This window comes from Amblyraja radiata, chromosome 21, assembly GCF_010909765.2.
Source record: "Amblyraja radiata isolate CabotCenter1 chromosome 21, sAmbRad1.1.pri, whole genome shotgun sequence".
NCBI lineage: Eukaryota > Metazoa > Chordata > Chondrichthyes > Rajiformes > Rajidae > Amblyraja > Amblyraja radiata.
Genome location: NC_045976.1, coordinates 34239059 through 34253346, shown reverse-complemented (window position 1 = coordinate 34253346; position 14288 = coordinate 34239059). Strand labels below are relative to the sequence as shown.

Genomic DNA, 14288 nt, shown 5'->3' with positions numbered 1-14288 from the left:
CATACGAAAATACCATTTGTCTCATCCTCCCTCTCACTGAGCAGGTCAGGCATCTTTGAGAGTGCAAGAAGAATATTTTGTGTGAAATACCCTTTGTCAGTAGCAGCAATCCTTGCCATTGATCAGGCATGACCAGTTCCAATTGTTGACCCCCATCTTCCACGTGCCTAATACTGGATTCTTTTCAACAAGCACGAAATTGTGAATACCAATGCAAGGAATGATTTCCAGGAGCAGATCTGATCTCCCGGTGGCTCAGCACTTCAACTCCCCCTCCAATTCCGAATCCGACCTTTCTGTCCTGGGCCTCCTCCATGGCCAGAATGGAGGAGCAGCACCTCATCTTTCGCTTGGGCAGTTTACACCCCAGCGGTATGAACATTGACTTCTCTAATTTCAGGTAGTCCCTGCTTTCGCCTTCCCTTCTCAGCTCTCCCTCAGCTCAATGTCACCGCCTCTTCCTTTCTTCTTTCCCCCCCCCCCCCCACGCTCACATCAGTCTGAAGAAGGGTCTTGACACAAAACGTTACCTATTTCCTTCGCCCCCAAGATGCTGCCTCACCCGCTGAGTTTCTCCTGCATTTTTGTCGACCTTCCAGGAGCAGAGAAAATGTTTCTAGGATTTCCCCTTGCAAAATTGTAGCATGAATATGGCTCCATTGTGGAACTCATTATGTCCCCTCGCAACCTACAGAGGTAGTGTGGAAGCAACTTGTCCTCAACCCTGAGAGACCTCAGTTTGCGATTTACAGGTAATTGGGATTTGGGATTTCCTTCTGCATTTAGGGTAGCCTTGAAATAGGGTATACCATGCTCTGGTTATAAGTGAAAGTGGGTGTGATGGGATGGTGCAGAATCTTGCCTTGATGAAAGCTGTGAGCTCAGTTGAAAAGAACAATCTGCTCAGAGGTTATTGAAAGAAATGTAATTGGTGGGTGAATTGTTATGTAGTCTGACATAGAACCTTGTGAAAAATGCAGCTTGATCAAACATTATAATTTGCTTGGATACTTTTTTGATTATTTGAACTCTCAGCTGCAGACCTTGGTTAATAGAATGAAGCTCTGAAAATGACTTGGTAATCTTCATGTTCTTGATTGGTCTGTAACTTTGTATCTATTTGCATTAAATAACAATTGCAGTTCACTGTTGCCAAATAAATTTTATGGCATATTAGATTAAAATAAAATGAAAGTTCTTGTACATTTAACATTGATTTTTGCTGTAACCTGATTTGTAAGCAAACTGTTATGCTTCCTAATTATGCTGTCAAATTGCCTTATTTTGTAATGTACTGCCATATGCTCCATTTTTAGTGCCTTTCTGTTCCATACATTTTCTTTAAGGTAATTTTAAAATTCTGAATATTCCCGCTTTCCCATACAAAGAGTTATGATCATAGGTAAGCAAAGTGACATTAGGCATCTTTGATAGCAGCTTTGTGCAAATGGACCACATTTCTGAATTTAAGGTGGAGGTGAGAGTGGGCATCCTTGCGTCAAAGCAGCATTTAAGACGTGTGTGACTTCAAGGTGCTTTGGTAAAATTATTGTACATTAAGTCAAAAACACTCAGTGGCTGGTGAAGAATGATTTAAGGTCAACCAGGCCAGTCTCAGTATACTTGTCAGGCTTAGGACAACCCTCTTCATTTGCTTCAATAACTTCCATGATAAAGTTGTTTGCTGATTGCACAATGTTCAATTCTATTCACAACTCTTCAACAAATGAAATAGCCTTGGTCTGCATGCAGCAAGATCTACACATCTCTGTTATGGGCTGAAAAGTGGCAAGTGACATTCATATCCATTTCACCACTAACTTCCATCCGGCACTCAAATACACCTGGACCTTTTCCAACATTTCCCTACCATTTCTTGACCTCACTATCTCCATCGCAGGTGATGGACATCCACTGACATCCACTATAAACCCACTGACTCCCATGACTATCTGGACTACACTTCTTCCCACCCTGCTTCCTGTAAAGACTCCATCCCTTACTCCCAACTCCTCCATCTACGCCGCATCTGCACCCAGGATGAGGTGTTCCACACCAGGGCAACGGAGATGTCCTCATACTTCAGGGAACAGGGGTTCCCCTCTTCTACTATAGATGAGGCTCTCACCAGGATCTCTTCTATACCCCGTAACTCTGCTCTCACTCCCCATCCCCCCACTCGTAACAAGGGCAGAGTCCCCCTTGTCCTCACCTTCCACCCTACCAGCCGTCACATACAACAAATAATCCTCAGACATTTTCGCCACCTCCAACGTGATCCCACCACTTGCCACATCTTCCCATCTCCTCCCCTATCTGCTTTCTCCCTGGTCAATTCGTCCCTTCCCACCCAAACCACGCCCTCTCCTGGCACTTTCCCTTGTAACTGCAGGAAATGCTACACTTGTCGCTTTACCTTCCCCCCCCCCCTTGACTCCATTTAAGGACCCAAGCAGTCTTTCCAGGTGCGGCAGAGTTCACCTGCACCTCCTCCAACCTCATCTATTGCATCCGCTGCTCTGCTATACAAAACATAAATGTTCAAATTCTTACAAGATTGTGAAGTTGGATGATTAGGATGAAGTGACTATTCAATAGTGGTCTGTCATTATTTCAGTAATAAGCGAGTTCGGTATTCCAAAAAACGCAAGGAATCATGGGATTTGTCAAAGGTCATTCACCATAAAGAAAAAGCGAACAAAGCTCTGGATGTATAAACTGTGTATAAATTCTTATCTTTATTCATAATTTATGTGTAAAAATATATTTAATCTGAGGAACGGGGGTGCCAGGTAGCAGAAGAGTGGGGTGTAACAGCGAGAGAGAGGGGGCAGATGCGAGTGGGAGACGGGAGAGTGAGCACACAGACCCGCGCCACATCCAGAGCCAGGATCAAACCCGGGTCCCGGCGCCACAAGAGCTGCCGAACCGCCATTGGATCGCCCTGTCCACCACCCCCGAGTTCCCATCCCGCCCAGGGGTCGGCCGGACACGTCCGGGGCTGCATTGTTCGTGAGGAATAGTTAGGCAAGGTAGGCTTGAATTTAAGAGTGAGAGAGCATTTGATTGAAATATATAAGATGCTGAGGGATGGAGACAATGTTTCCTTTTGTGGGAGAATCTAGACCAGCGATCGCAGTTTAAAAATTAAAGGACAGACACTTGACATAGCCAAAATCATTTCAGGCAGGTATATAGATGCTTGGAAAAGAAAGAGGACGAGAAATTGTAGGGTAGATGTAGATGGAAAGTCATGATTGCAGTCAGACTCACCGCAATCTTATTGAGTTTTGGAGGAGACTGAAGCCTCCTAATTCATATATACATTTTTCTTTTGTGTGGATATTGTGAATTATTTTTACGAGGAGAGCAAAAAGTACCGGCCAAGATTGAGATTTTTATAATGAGGTAATCCATTGCATCTGTATTGTCCTCGGCAGAAAAAAATGAGGACCTCTGCACCCAAAACTTGAAGACAAAGAGCAGATTTGTGCCCAATTTATTTCCTGCTTGGCTCCGTCTTTGTCATTGTTTTGCAATCTGCAGAATATGCTTTATTTAGATTACTTTAGGCAGAGAGTTCTGTTCTTCAGGATGATGCTGACAACCAGGGCAATAAATGGTAAACACAACCCAATTTGCCGTCAGGCTAGAGAGGGTGAAAGGTAAGCGAGTTAATCAGGCTATTTTCCCCTGATTTATACGTGTATGGATAAAAGGGAGGATAGGGTGGATTGTTCTCAAATGGTCTTCCTGGTATGTGAATTGGGTAACCCGTAATTGGTTTTGCTCCATGATCCTCGCTGGTGGTGGAAGTTTTGGCATGTTCTGTTATAGTAGTGTAGGCCAGTAACGACAGTAGATTTTGCAGCAAGTAAAACTGTGGTGCTCAGTACATGATTTGCCTCAGCAGGGCTTTACAGATTTGGACTAAGTTGTAATTGCACTATTCAAATGAAAGCTCTTTTTGTCCTCGCCAAGCAGAGGGTAGCGCAAACGGATTGTTGAAAAATGTAAGGAAAGTTTTGTTGGTAAGATGGGTGGGGCAAGTTGTGTCCAAGATTAGCTTCTAGAAGGCATGAATAGAATGGTAAAGTAACAGTGGATTGATAGCAAATGGAGCCAAAGGTAGGAGGTAGCAAAGGGGAAAATAAGTTGGGGGGCATTAAGGCCTGAGAACATAAAAGGTGCATAGGAGAGAAAGCGAGAACTAATTGACAGTATCAACAGTTTCATGGGATTTGGATGCTCAAGACATACATTTTTGTTAACTTGTATGAAACCTAAAGAAGCATTCTAATACAAGCAGTCCCAGGTTACGTAAGGGTATTGTTACTGAGAACTGTCCATAAACCAATTCTATTTTTCCTGTAAATCAGAAATATCCATTTTCTGTATCTACCCATGTCATAATGCTTTGTGTACACTTCCCATAATTCTTTAATTGCATCAAATGTCTTCTGTGTGCACCTGCACAGCACCACAGGCATGAGATTTTACCGCGGATTGTGATGATGGAGCGCGACGGCGGTGGGGCCTCGTGGCGGCAGTGGGGCCACGCGGCGGCGGTGGGACCTTGCCGAATTTCAAGATCCGTGGAGAAATCTATCTCTTCCTCTTTTTTTCATTTTTGTCCCTGTCTCACGTCTGCTACCAGTAGTTAAATTAATGGAACAGAAGAGAGTAACATGTTGTCAGGACATGAAACTCCCTCACTGTCAGCAAGACGAAGGAGGTAGTTATCGACTTCAGGAAATGTGGAAACATGGCCCAATCAGCATCAATGGTGCCAAAGTGGAATTGTTTGATAGCTTCAAATTCTGTGGCATAAAGATTACCATGATCTGTCATGCACCAACTACGTTGTAACAACAGCCGCCAAGAAGGCATACCAATGCCTCTGCATCTTCGGAAGACTGAGGAAAGTTGACATGTCTCAGTGACTCTTACAAACTTCTACAGATGTACCACAGAAATACTGTCTGGTTGCATCAAAGCTTTATTTGGGAATCGCTCTGCCCAAGACTGCAAGAAATTGCAGTGTGGCACAGTGGCGTAGCGATAGAGCTGCTGCTTGACTGCACCAGGAACCCAGGTTCGATCCTGACTATGGGTGCTGTCTGTATGGAGTCTGTACATTCTCCCTGAGACCGCTTCGGTTTTCTCCAGATGTTCGGTGTCTTCCTACATTCCAAAGACATGTAGGTTTGTAGGTTAATTGGCTTCTGTAAATTGTCCCTGAGGATAGAATGTCTCCAATCTTCCGGGGCCTCGACTGTGGCTAGAGAAGATACAAAGATCGTTGCCTTTTCAATAACCTGGTGTAGGCCCTGGGGATTTCTCCACCTTGTGCTTTTCAAGAGCACCAATGCCACCAGCTTCTTGATCTCAAAGTGACCGTACATCTTAGTCTTTTCCACACTGATTACACTGTCTTCCACGCCCATCTCCTAAGACAAAAGAAAATGTTGTCTTTTGTTGATCCATTTCCTGGCGAGCCCGAGAGAGCCGAATTAAGTTTTCAATGTATTAACCTGCGAAGTACTGAGAAGCTTTGCAATAAGCATTGGGAAAAATCTTCCTGATTTCTAAAGTTGTCTTCACTGGAACCGTTTCCAGTGACTAAGACAAGAAGTCAGGAAAGTTTACTTGCTTTTTGGCTCTATATTCATTTACAAGCATGTCTTCTTTCTATGAATATTAATGAATCCAAATGCATAATTGGAGCACAGATAATAATCTTTAAGTAGCAATGCATCTGGAAGTGTTGAAACTAAAGCCTGACATTTCCAAATCGATCTCCCTGAAGCAGTGCAAGAGATCACATTAACACGGAAACAATCCACCAGTAAATTTGTTCTGTTTAATACTATTTAAAGTACAAGTTAAATTTAAAATATTTGCAGACTCCCATTTAAAAAACTGTTAATAAATCTGACTTAACAAACTGTAGCAGTTCTAAAAATGTCTGTATCTGGTTATAGTTGGTGAATTAAAATGTGTTTTTCCTGACTTTCCCTTGGAACAGGTTTGGATTGTGAATGTTGCTCTCTCAGCAAACACGTTCAACATGACTATTTTAATTCTGCTGCAAGGTGTTATATTTTGGAAACAAAACAGAATTATTTTAGAAAAACAGTTGGATGGTTGGCTTTATTTTTAAACAATTTCTCCCACAATTGTGACTGCAATGTTGCATCACGGGGTGGAAACCTTGTCCAGCTGCAATTTGTTTAGCCCACCCACCTAGAAAATAGCAGCCCTGTTGATAACATGTTAACTTCCCTGCTCAGCTCTCAGATTCCAGATTGCTGGTGAAATTGTGATGCACGATGCCAAATTGATGCCTATTTTTGTAATTTTTGTAATTTTGCAATAAGTATAGGGCTTGTTTAAATTAAAAATGATTTTGAAGCATGATGTTTGGTTTGACAGAAGAAATTGTAGTGTAATCCTTGATTGTAAAATCAAAAATGCATTTTAGAAATGAAAATAAGTTAGGATTACATACTTTTAAAAGAGAAATTTTGAAAGAATTCATTGACTTTTTGTTCAAAGCTTTTTTCAGAGGAATCCCATTTGCTCCATCCAGTAATGACCAGCTTGCTGTGAATTGTCCACTTTCATTGACAGTCTCTAGTTTTTGTATTCTAAATCTGTACTCATTGAATTGTGCCAATTATGAAAATCCTTTTAGTCTTTTAAAAGTATTAAGATCTATCCTGAACACTTGAATTATGTAAATTCGGTCACTTTTTGTGCTCTCTCAGATTGCAGGCTCAGCATTATATTATACATGCAGAGAAAAAGCTGATGTATAATTATTTTATTGTACTATGATTATTTTAGTGCAGTATGGCAGATGTTAAGATCACTTTGAGTGGGGCTCTTAAAAATCAATCATTAGAATTGCAGATACAAGTGATCCATTACATCATCATGCCCCGTTACTGCTAATTCTTCACCCGGGGACATCTAATTTCTGTTGCATCTCTTCTCTTTTGGTATCTTATTTATTTTCAAACAATAATCTGATTCTTAAATATTCTGTGTTGTGCCTGAGTAGCCATGCGCAGTGAAACATTTCATGTTCTAATGGTTGCCTTGGGTGACCGAATTTACATTTGAGAAGGTCCCACATAGGAGATTAGTGGGCAAAATTAGGGCACAATTGGGGGTAGAGTGCTGACATGGATAGAAAATTGGTTGGCAGACAGAAAACAAAGAGTAGGGATTAACGAGTTCCTTTCAGAATGACAGGCAGTTACTAGTGGGGTACCGCAAGGCTCGGTGCTGGGAGCGCAGCTATTATATATATTAATGATTTAGATGAAGGGATTACAAGTAACATTAGCAAATTTGCAGATGACACAAAGTTGGGTGGCAGTGTGAAGTGTGAGGAGGGTGCTATGAGAATGGAGGGTGACATGGACAGGTTGGGTGAGTGGGCAGATGCATGGCAGATGCAGTTGAATGTGGACAAATGTGAGGTTATCCACTTTGGTAGCAAGAAGGCAGATTATTATCTAAATGGTGTAAAATTGGGAAAAGGGGAAGTACAATGAGATCTGTTCATCAGTCAATGAAAGTAAGCATGCAGGTACAGCAGGCAGTGAAGAAAGCGAATGGCATGTTGCCTTCATAACAAGAGGAGTTGAGTATAGGAGCCAAGAGGTCCTTCTGCAGTTGTACAGGACCCTAGTGAGATCACACGTGGAGCATTATGTGCAGTTTTGTTCTCCAGATTTGAGGAAGGACATTCTTGCTAATGAGGGTGTGCAGCGTAGGTTCGCAAGGTTAATTCCCGGGATGGCGGGAATGTCATATGCTAAGAGAATGGAGCGGCTGGGCCTGTATACTCTGGAATTTAGATGGATGAGAGGGAATCTTATTGAAACATATAAGATTATTAAGGGTTTGGACACGCTGGAGGCAGGAAACATGTTCCCGATGTTGGGGGAGTCCAGAACCAGGGGCCAACATATAAGAATAAGGGGTAAGCCATTTAGAACGGAGATGAGGAAACACTTTTTCACACAGAGAGTTGTGAGTCTGTGGAATTCTCTGCCTCAGAGGGCGGTGGAGGCCGGTTCTCTGGATACTTTCAAGAGAGAGCTAGATAGGGCTCTTCAAAATAACGGAGTCAGGGGATATGGGGTGAAGGCAGGAACGGGTTACTGATTGGGGATGATCAGCCATGATCACATTGAATGGCGGTGCTGGCTCGAAGGGCCAAATGGCCTACTCCTGCATCTATTGTCTATTGACGATAAAGGAAACTTTCCCTTCAGTTTTACTTTTCAAAATCTTCAATCTTCAGTTCCTCTTCCGTTTTAATCAGCAATCCCTACAAAGATCTGTTGGGTATGCAAAATAACCCCTCGCTTTGAGACCATTTCTTCAGTATGAGAGCTTGTTGGTCAGCAATTAATTATTTAAAAATATATATTTTAATGCAATAATATAGTAGTACCTTTGAAGAAGCAATATTTGATATAAAGATACAGTGCCCTCCATAATGTTTGGGACAAAGACCCATCATTTATTTATTTGCCTCTACTCCACAATTTGAGATTTGTAATAGAAAAAAATCACATGTGGTTAAAGTGCACATTATCAGATTTTTTAAAAAGGCCATTTTTATACATTTTGGTTTCACCATGTAGAGATTACAGCAGTGTTTATACATAGTCCCCCCATTTCACGGCACCATAATATTTGTGACACAGCAATGTCATGTAAATGAACGTAGTCATGTTTAGTATTTTGTTGCATATCCTTTGCATGCAATGACTGCTTGAAGACTGCGATTCATGGACATTACCAGTTGCTGGGTGTCTTCTCTGGTGATGCTCTGCCAGGCCTGTATTGCAGCCATCTTTAGCTTATGCTTGTTTTCTCTTCAGCGTATAAAAGGCATGCTCAGTTGGGTTCAGATCAGGTGATTGACTTGGCCACTCAAGATTTGACCATTGTTGCTTTAACAGTATGTTTGGGATAATTGTCTTGCTGTAGAATGAACCGCCAGCCAATGAGTTTTGAGGCATTTGTTAGAACTTGAGCAGGTAGGATGTGTCTATACACATCAGAATTCATAAATGCTACTACAATCAGCAGTTGTATCATCAATGAAGATAAGTGAGCCAGTACCTTCAGCAGCCATACATGCCCACGCCATAACACCCCCACCACCGTGTTCCACATATGAGGTGGTATGCTTTGGATATTGGGCAGTTCCTTCTCTCCACATATTGCTCTTGCCATCACTCTGATATGTTAATCTTCATCTAATCTGTCCACAAGACCTTTTTCCAGAACTGTGGTTGCTCTTCCAAGTACTTATTGGCAAACTGTAACCTGGCTATCCTATTTTTGCGGCTAACAAGTGGTTTGCATCTTGCAGTGTATTTCTGTTCATGAAATCTTCTGCGGACAGTGGTCATTGACAAATCCACACCTGACTCCTGAAGAGTGTTTCTGATCTGTCGGACAGGTGTTTGGGGTTTTTTCTTTATTATAGAGAGAATATTTCTGTCATCAGCTGATGTTCCTTGGCCTGCCAGTGCCTTCGTGATTAGTGAGCTGACCAGTGCTCTCTTTCTTCTTAATGATGTTCCAAACAGTTGATTTTGGGAAGCCTAAGGTTGGCTGATGTTGGCAGTTTTTTTTCTTGTTTCTCAGTCTCATAATGGCTTCTTTGACTTTCATTGGCACAACTTTGGTCCTCATGTTGATAAACAGCAATAAAAGTTTCCAAAGGTGATGGAAAGACTGGAGGAAAAGCTAGATGCTGAGAGCTCCTTTATACCTGCATTAAGGAGGTATTTAAACACACCTGAGCAATTACAAACACCTGAAGCCACGTGTCCCAAACATTATGGTGCCCTGAAATGGGGGGACTATGTATAAACACAGCTGTAATTTCTACATGGTGAAACCAAAATGTATGAAAATACCCTTTAATAAAATCTGACAATATGCATTTAAACCACGTGATTTTTTTTCTATTACAAATCGCAAATTGTGGAGTACAAAGGCAGATAAATAAAGGATGGATCTCTGTCCCAAATATTATGGAGGGCACTGAACAGAGGGATATAATAGGGAAGATTGCTATGAGATTATCAAAGAGATAGCTGAATGAGGTTTTTATAAACGGAATAGAGAGGCAGATGAGATTGGGGGAAACATTTTTCGAGACTTGAGGGTTGAAGGCATGGCTGCCAATGGTGAGAAGCTGAGTTTGAGGAAATCATTTAAAAATCATTAGTCTGAGCTTCTAACTTCATTTCTCACTCCATTCATCATTGGCGGTCACTCGAAACGAGTTTGACTGTCCTCTCATGGAGGACGCCTGTGCGTGACTTTGTTTAACATGGGGAGACCGGTATACAGACAGCCACCACACGGTCCTTGACAGATCTGGGTCAGAATCCGTGGCATGGAATCAGTGCTTTCACACCTCAAATTTTTTTTTTCTTTCCTGAAATTGAATTCCAAATTACCTGGAATTTGATGGTATTACCCGTCCCTGTAAGCCGCCCCCAACTGCGCATGCACGGATACCGGGGAGACGGTGTCCCTACTGCATCACTGGCGCCATTTTCAATTGTGACGCGGCTGACAGGGCCTCCCCCAACTGCGCTTTGGCGTAATGTACAGGTACATTTTTCCCCCCGCAATTCATTCAAACGGGCCTGATTGGACCCCTTTGCATCTCCCCGCACGTGTGCAGTGGGCCAGGAATTTCCCGAAATTATTATTTCATTTCCCTAAAATTACTCGAAGACAACCAGAATTTCCCGAATTTCGGGTAATTTCCTTCAAAGTGGAATGCCGACCGGGGACCCTTTTCTGCTGCAGCATGCAGCGCTCCACTAAAGTCAGCCATCATCCTCCTCCTGTTCCACCATTGAGGTCTTAATGCTGCCTGGCTATTGCATATTTCCAGGAATTTGTTGTATTTATGTCATCTTTTCTGATGAATAGAAACCAGGTGAAGATCGCAGAAAAGATCTTGTAAGTATTTGAAAGCACATTAGAATCTTAATATCAAGGCATTCGTCAGCAAGCACAAGTGAATGGGTCTTAGTATGAGTTGAGACATAGGTAGCATTTTGGATGGCAAAGGTTTGAGGGCAGAATGAAAGGGGGTCTTGTCGGTTAGGTCTTTCAATGGTCAGCACTAAATGAGGCATGGGTGAGACTTCTACTGCAAATGACTTGATATGGGCAGCCAGATCTTCTATATAGATGAAAACAGGCAGTCCTAGTGATGATTTACATTTATCTGCAGCTTATCTTATTGTGAGATAAGATATGTCATTTGGTTTACCATCTGATTGTTTTAAACATATTGTTTTTGATTGGAAGCTGAGATGGATCATCTCTTAGTTGCTAATGGTTTAGACTTGTGTTTGGCACACATGGCCACCAGGGTCATCATTGTGACCGGGCATGTTTTGGTGCCTCCTTCCATTAGCTGTATAATTATCTACAATCCTTCAGGATTAGATGTAAGGAACTGCTGATGCTAGTTTACAAAAAAAAACCTGGTGCTGGAATAACTCAGTGGGTCAAGCTGTGGGTCGGGATCCTTCAGATTGATTGTGTGGTGGAGGGGGGTGGGGTGGGGGGGGGGGTAGGAAGCTAGATGAGAGGAGGAAGGACTAAGCGTGGCAGGTCAGAGGTGGAAAGCCTCCTCACTTCTATCCACCTAATACGTGTCAGGGTTTGTCTTGCTCCTCCTCTGTTCCAGCCTTCTTCCCAACAACCCCCCCCCCCATACATTAGACAGAAGGGTCTTGACCAGAGATGTTGCCTGACCCACTATGTTACTTTAGCACTTCAGGACGAGAAGTGACAGGGCTGATCTTTTTTTGTGACTCGGAAGCTTAAACGTTGCCTTTTGCAGCTGTTTTAACTGTTCTTTACTCACAAGGTCCTGTGTTGCAGCCAGGCAAGGTATGCATATTGTTGTTGGGAACATCCTGGTGCTCTTTCCAGCATGCCGTTCTGCATTCAGTGAACGAGCATTCATCCTTCAACTCGATTATGGTACTAGAATGAGTAATATGCAGTGCCATTAGGTTAAAGATTATGGTGACATACTTCTGCTCTTCCATAATGCCATCGCTTTTGAGCTGCCTATAGTTGGAGCAATTTCTGCTGACTGCTCCTGCAGTTCAGAGACCTTAGAAATGTCAAGAGGTTGTGTTGATTTAGAGCAAAGTGTCATCAGTATTCATGTGGAAACTGACGTGGTAGAAATGCGATTTTGCTGCGAGGCAGGATGGAAATGAGTAATGGGAAAGATGAGGATAGTTCTTTTGACACCCAAGACATAGAGCCCGTGGGAAGAGAGGCCACTGTAGATTTATGTTTTAGAGATACAGTGCAGAACAGGCCCTTCAGCCCACCGAGTCCACACCAACCAGGGATCCCCGCACACCAACACTATCATACACACACTCGGGACAATTTACATTTCATACCAAAAACAATTAACCTACAAACCTGTATGTCTTTGGGGTGAGGGAGGAAACCAAAGATCTTGGCGAAAACCCACGCAGGTCACGGGGAGAATGTGCAAACTCCCTACAGACAGCACCCGTGGTCGGGATTGAACCCTGGTCTCTGACGCTGTAAGCCAGTACCTCTACTGCTCAGCCATGGAACATAAATACATTTGATTTGAATACCTCTATTTTAGTTATACAATGTGTGAGTATTTGACACGTGTTGGAGGTGAGCATGAAATATATAGAGAAGAGATGGATTTGTAATTATTTATACTTTGCCTCTTGATCAGAAGTTGATGGCGTCATCTGGTGGTATTGATTGAGTTGTGCTCTATATTCAGGAATGATCTCTTGCTGAATTGTTAAGCTAATTGTTTGTCTATCATTCTTCTTGTAAATATAACACAAATTCAAGATGGTGAAAATGGGTACCCATGGTGGCTTGACCAATTTTCAGCTCTCAACCACCATTACTGAATTGACTCTTGGATGAATATGAAATAACATATTTGCTTATCCATTGATGCTAACTGGTTGGGCCAAAATAGTCAGTTTGGTGGTTGAAACTATTGTGTATTCCACACATCTCATTGGTAACTGTAGGATATTGATCACAGTTCAATGGTATGTTTGTGTATGTTCCAGCTGTTGTTCCACTTCCAATTCAATGAAGCATTTTGGTTTTACATGAAGATGTATGAGGTGTATTACAATTGCCTGCTTTCCTTTTGTGACCCCATTACCACCATTCACCCAGATATTTCTGGAGGTGTACATAAAGGTTAAATATTTTTTTAAGATGGGAGTAATACTTTGCTGCCTTCCATGAATACTTCTTAAATTTTTGTGTTTTTGAATAAAAAATTAGAAATGGTGTTTCTTTCCAAACTAACTACATTCAACTGGCATAGACACCATTTGATCACAATGGTGGTTCTTCTAATGTGAGCAATTTTATAACGGGGACTTTCAATCCTTATTTTCAGGAGTGGCTGTTTAATTTTCTCAGTTCACATGCAAATACCAATATTATTTGTGCAGTTTTTCTACACTCAATTACATAATGCATCTACATTTTTCAGGGTTTTTTTTGTCTTTATTAAGTTGTTTTTCTTTAATGTGATCTTTCAGTCTCTTCAATATTCCTGATTTATTTTGCTTCCTTATTAAAAATAGGAATACAATGAATTAGTAGCTGGTGTAGGGTATTCAGCCCCTTGAGCCAGCGCCAACATTGAATAAATTCAAGACTGGTCTGTTAATCTCAGCTCTGCAGCCCAGTTTACCTGCTATAATCTAACCCTCTCCTCTATGAAGAACCATTCTATTGCTGCCTGAAAAATATTCAGTCTCTGGTTGAGGAAGTGATAAAAGATTAATAACCCACTGAGAGAGAAAGTTTCATCTTCTGTTTTAAATGGGTGACCCTTTGTTGTTAAATGTGAGTTGTAGTTCTAGACTGTTTTACAAGAGGAACGAGCTCCCCTCCATCCAGAACCCTCAGAATCATAAACATCTTTAATCAAAATCTTTTGTTTTAATCACCCCCCTTTCATTTATCCCCACTTAATAGATACAAGCCTGATCTCTCCAACCTTTCCTCATGAAACAGTTCGCCTGCTAGTCCTGTAAATATTTCCAGTACATTCAGAACAGCATGAAATACTGTACATAGTTTAAATTTTGAGGATTTTTGTCAATTTTGTCAATCATCGAAGATTGGCAAGCATGTGAGTGCACTTGTAATTACTAATAAAACCTGGTAAT

The 14288-nt window shown here is 41.8% G+C and overlaps 1 protein-coding gene across 1 annotated transcript in view; it reads left to right on the top strand.

The window, feature by feature from the left end:
- The window catches only part of snd1 (staphylococcal nuclease and tudor domain containing 1), a 778779-nt gene that overhangs the window by 93423 nt on the left and 671068 nt on the right, over positions 1-14288 (top strand). The window lies entirely within an intron of this gene.